Raw genomic sequence first — 4,927 nt, 5'->3', positions numbered from 1 at the left:
GAAAACCTTGGGAACACACAGACAGAGGCTGGAAAAGCTGGAAAAACCTTGGAAACACACAGACAGGGGCTGGAAAAGTTGGGAAAACCTTGGGAACACAGGGGCAGGGGGCTGGAAAAGCTGGAAAAACCTTGGAAACACACAGAAAGGGGCTGGAAAAGTTGGGGAAATCTTGGAAACACACAGACAGGGGCTGGAAAAGTTGGGAAATCCTTGGGAATACAGGGACAGGGGGCTGGAAAAGCTGGAAAAAACCTTGGAAACACAGGCAGGGAGCTGGGAAAGCTGGGGGAAGAGGCTGACAGGCAGTCCCAGTGTGCAGGGACAGTCACGGGTGAGGAGGGCTGGTGGTTTGTCACCAAAAATGACATAAAAAATTATCTTGTGGGCACAGAAAGAGCGGTGAAGACTCCATTTATTTAAAAAATTCCAGAAGTCGCCGATTCCAGGTATCTGTATTTTGCAGAGAGCAGCATTAGCCAGCACAGGCAGGATCTCCAGAGCCACCTCCCAGCTTTGGCAGCTCCTGGGGGGAGCTGGGCTGGACCTGCCCCTCCAGCCAAGCCTGTGCAGAGGCAGCAGCTCCTTAAGGAGCCAAGGTTCATTCAGCAATTCCTTCATCCCCAGGGCTGGAGCGTCCCGAGTCCCAAACCCAGCCTGGCCATGACAAACCACCAGCCCTCACCAGGAAAGTTCCATCTCTCCACCCCAACTCCAAGCCCACTGACAGGATTTGGTGGAGGAGAGGGGCTTCGTTCCCAGCTGAGGTGGCTTTGTACACAATTCCTGCCCCGGGCTGGGAAGAATTCTGGGATTTTTTAGTTTAAATCCAGCACTGGTGGCTCAGAGCAGGGCAGAGACAGGAGTGGTGGGGTCACTGCTGGGTTTCCTGAGTGCCAGGGGAAAGGATGAATTCCCTGGCATGGAGGCAGGCTCCCCCTGCCTCAGCCAGAGCTGGAATATTTTAGTCCATTCTAGCCACTCTCTTTAAGACCAAGTAACAGAGCTCAGGAAAGATCTACAAGTTAAAACAGAAAACTGTGACTGGAGGGATTTCTGAGGACAAAATATGATTGAAAGGAAGGCTGGCAAAGCAATGGCAGGGAAAAGAGCCATGGTGACAGTGACAGCTATGACAGGATCAAATCCCAAGGACAAAGAGCTCGTGGAGTTGGTACTGAGGGATACAGGAATATTTAGGAGGACAAAATTAAAAGGGAAAAAACCTGTGCTTGAAGCTGAACAGCAACCAAGTGTCTGGATAACACTGCAGGGCTCCTCCCCTGCCCAACCCCATTGCTTCCCTGAAATCCTGTCCTGTCCCAGCTCTCCTGCCACATTCCCTCCGTGCCGCACTGCCCAGGACACAACTGAGCTCCTTCCTCACACCATGAACTCCTCCTCCTCAGCCACCTGCTCCAGCTTCCCCCTCCGAGCACAGGAAAACCCCCAGTGCAGCCCGAGGCTGTGCCAGCTCTTACCTTTGAGGGAATTCAGCGAGAACATCTCCATCCCAGCGGGAAGGGTGGGTTCCTGGGACAGCAGGAGGGAGCACAAAGAAACTGCAAGTTAGAATTGGTATTGCCTTTAAAATGTTTCAGGTGCTTCTGCTTTGGCTCTGTGGTGAAAATGAGGGGGTTTTAAAAAGCCTTTAAGCCAGGATGAAGTAGATTATTATCATTATTCCCTTTAAAGGACAAAAAAAAAAAAAAACAGGAGAAGAAAGAGAATTGTATTTTTGATAATGTTCTTTACTGAAACTGTGTTAAACTTCCTATTTATTTTCTTACTAAAACAACTTTCACTCAAATAAGAAAACCAACTTTGTTTTGGGGTGTTTTATCTGTCATGCCAAGTATTAAATACACTGCAGGGATTCTTGGAAACAGTAACAAGGATTTTCTATAAACTCAGATCAGACGGATGAGGATTGAAGGTCATCATTGACACACAAAGTTAGTTTGGAGCTGGACTTCCATGATCCTGGTGGATCCCTTCCAAGTCAGGATATTCTGGGATTCTATGGACATTAACTGTCCCCATCAATGACTTCCTGAGCGTGCAATTAATGGCCTGCAATTATCATTCCAATTATTCACTTTTGCTTTCAATAAGACAAAAGTACTTCAGTAGCAAAAAAAAAAAAAAAAAAAAAGGCTTCAAAGAAACCCACCCCATTTTCTGGCCACATCTCTGGATGTGACACCGTGTCCATGGGTCCCTCCCCATGGACACCAACCTGCCCTGGCTGCCAGGGCTTTTCCAAGGATGAAATCAACAAAAACAGAGTAAATGGACTTGGCAAAAATTCAACCCCCGCATGTGCTGTGGTGAATCTCAGAGGGAAATGTCCCTGGTGGGATAAATCACTGCAGGGAACAAAGTCAGGGAGCTCTTTTGTGGTCCTGGAGCCAGATTCCCAAGGCTGGAGCTTGGCACACGGCAGCCTGTGCCCCCTTCCGTGGGGATCATCCCAGCCTGGCTGGAGCTGCCCTAAAGCCAAGGGGATTTGTGATGAGTTGGGCGAGCCCAGCGTTGCTCCGACAGGGAAGAGCCAATCCCTGAACGCTCCGAAGGCGCTGCAGAGAGGAAACCAGCGGTGGGACAGGGAATGCTGCAGGGAATCCAGCTGCCAGGGCACTGGCCACATCCCCCTCAAATCCTGACCAAAGAGGGGCAGCTATTTGTGGGGCTACCCCAGGGAATCCAGGGAATCCCTCCCTCAGTGTCCTGGGACAGATAAACTGCAACCTTCCCTACTGGGAGCTCAGGGAGCAGGAACGAGGAATGCCTCACCCATGCTGGGGTGGGGAAAAGGGCTCTTCCAAAAATGCCTTTGAGCTGAGAGAGGGCAGGGATGGATGGGACACCGGGGAGGAATTCCTGGCCGGGAGGGTGGGGAGGGGCTGGGCTGGAATTCCCAGGGAAGCTGTGGGTGTTCCCTGGATCCCTGGCAGTGCCCAAGGCCAGGCTGGAGCAGCCTGGCACAGTGGGAGGTGTCCTGGCCTCACTGGATGATCCTTACACTCTCCTCCAACCCAAATGGGTAAATGCAATACAAAGTTGATGGAAGCGGGCTCTCCTGCTCAAGAACAAAGAAATAAAAAATCCAGACCCCTCCGGGGATGAGGTTCCAGGGTGAACAACTGAGATCCCCTCGGATAAGCAAGATTCCATCCCAGCTGGGCCGGGAGCCTTACTGGGAACCAGTAAGAGTCAGACTGGGTGGGAGTGGGGCAGGACAGGGAGGAGAATGAAGGATCTGCTGAATCTGGCCAGCAGCATCCCAACCTGGGAATCACTTCTAGCACCTCCAGCAGCCTGGGGGAAATCCCAGCGTTTGCTCCTGCAGATCCTGATCCCAGATAAGGAGAAGTGTCCAGCTGTGGCAGCCCCCAGGGAAACACAGGGATGCAGGACCAGCACGGAGAGGGGCACTGGAAGACTCAAAATGGATTTTGTCTGATGACAGGAGCGATGTGGGAGCCCCGAGGACACTGGATTTGGGAAGAAATGGCCCAGGATGACACAGGACGGGCAATGGCACAGCTGGAATGAGAATCCACGGGAGCGTGGAGCCTCGTGCCTCACGCCCAGCAAACTCCAGGGTCCCGGGAGGCACAAGAGACACTTTAAAAAGTTTGTTAGGAACAGACTCCGTGCTGCAAAGGCAAAGAGTGAAACCAGGCAGAGCAGCACGGAATACTGTCAGATAAAATCCCAAAGGATGGGAGGGAACTGGGCCTTTGTTGGGGTTCCTTGAGCCACTGGAAAACAACTACATGAGGGAAAACCACGTCCCCGAGAGAGACGCAGGGAAAATCCCAGCAATTCTGATTATTGGCTGCTGGGATACTCCAGCAGTGCTGGAAGGGGCAGAGCCCCGGCTGCTTTGTGAGGAGAACAAAGGAGAAATCCTGCTGTCTCCACATCCAGCCCCAAGGATTCCCTGCCCGGGCTCCGGGCAGAGCCAGCACGCCACTCGCAGCAGCGATTCGTTTTTGACTTTTGGTTAGTGGGGCCGAAGGAGCGGCGGATCGGTGCACAGGAAACCTTTCCTTAGGGAGAGCCCTGCGGGATCCTCGCTGCGAGCCGCTGGAAGGGGCCAAGGGCTGCAGGTGGGAACGGCCGCCCGAACTGCCCCGAGCGCCGGCGCCAAAGCGGTGACCCGCAGCGACAATGCCCGCGGCCACGGGGGAAAACGGGGCCAGCCGTGACACCGGGGGCGAGCCGCAGGCGGGCACGGAGAGGCAGGAGCGGGAAGGGCTGCGGGAGAGCAGCTCCGAGCGGAGCGGAGCCTGCCCCGGGCACGGACGGAACTCCGGGGACAGCCGAGCTCCCGGGGCCGCTTCCCGGCGCTCTCCCCGCCGGCCCCTCGCCCAGGGCCCGCGGGGAGCCGTGCCCCGGAGCCTCCCCGAGCACCCCCGGGGCCTCCCGGGCATCCCCGGCCCCGCCGAGCATCCCCGGTGCCGCCGAGCATCCCCGCCCGCGCCGCCCCGCCCGCACAGGCCGCGGCCCCGCACGGCCCTCCCCGCCTCACCCCGCTCTGCTCGGCGCCATCCCCCGCTTCTCCCCTTCCTCCCGCCGCCGTCCCGCCCCCGCGGGCCCCCCCCCCGGTTCTCCCCAGGGGTCGCGGTCCGACCCCCGCCCGCCCAGCACCGACCTCCGCACCGCGACTGCCGCCGCCGGGCCGCCCCTCGGGACTACAGCTCCCGGCAGCGCCCGCGCGCGCTTCCGGCGCGGCGCGCGCTTCACTTCCGGCCCTTCCCCGGAACTGAGACGGCCCGCGCGTTCCCTCGGGCCAGCGGCGCCACAGTGGGAAGCCTCTCGCGGGGCGCGGGGCGGGGTCTGTCTCCATGGCAACAGATGAGCCAATGGGCGGCGAGGGCTGTTCCCATGGCAACGGCAGAGCCAATGGGCGGCGCGG

The 4,927-nt window shown here is 56.8% G+C and overlaps 1 long non-coding RNA gene across 1 annotated transcript; it reads right to left on the bottom strand.

Annotated features, from left to right (window-relative positions):
- Positions 1-397: 397 nt before the first annotated feature.
- On the bottom strand, positions 398-4,683 carry LOC128808327 (uncharacterized). Its single transcript, XR_008437441.1, has 3 exons — positions 4,664-4,683; positions 1,482-1,533; positions 398-585 (listed from the first exon to the last, which is right to left on the bottom strand). It is a non-coding gene; the product is annotated as an uncharacterized LOC128808327 (long non-coding RNA).
- Positions 4,684-4,927: the final 244 nt, after the last annotated feature.

This window comes from Vidua macroura, chromosome 1, assembly GCF_024509145.1.
Source record: "Vidua macroura isolate BioBank_ID:100142 chromosome 1, ASM2450914v1, whole genome shotgun sequence".
NCBI lineage: Eukaryota > Metazoa > Chordata > Aves > Passeriformes > Viduidae > Vidua > Vidua macroura.
This window is presented reverse-complemented; position numbering and strand designations above follow the sequence as displayed.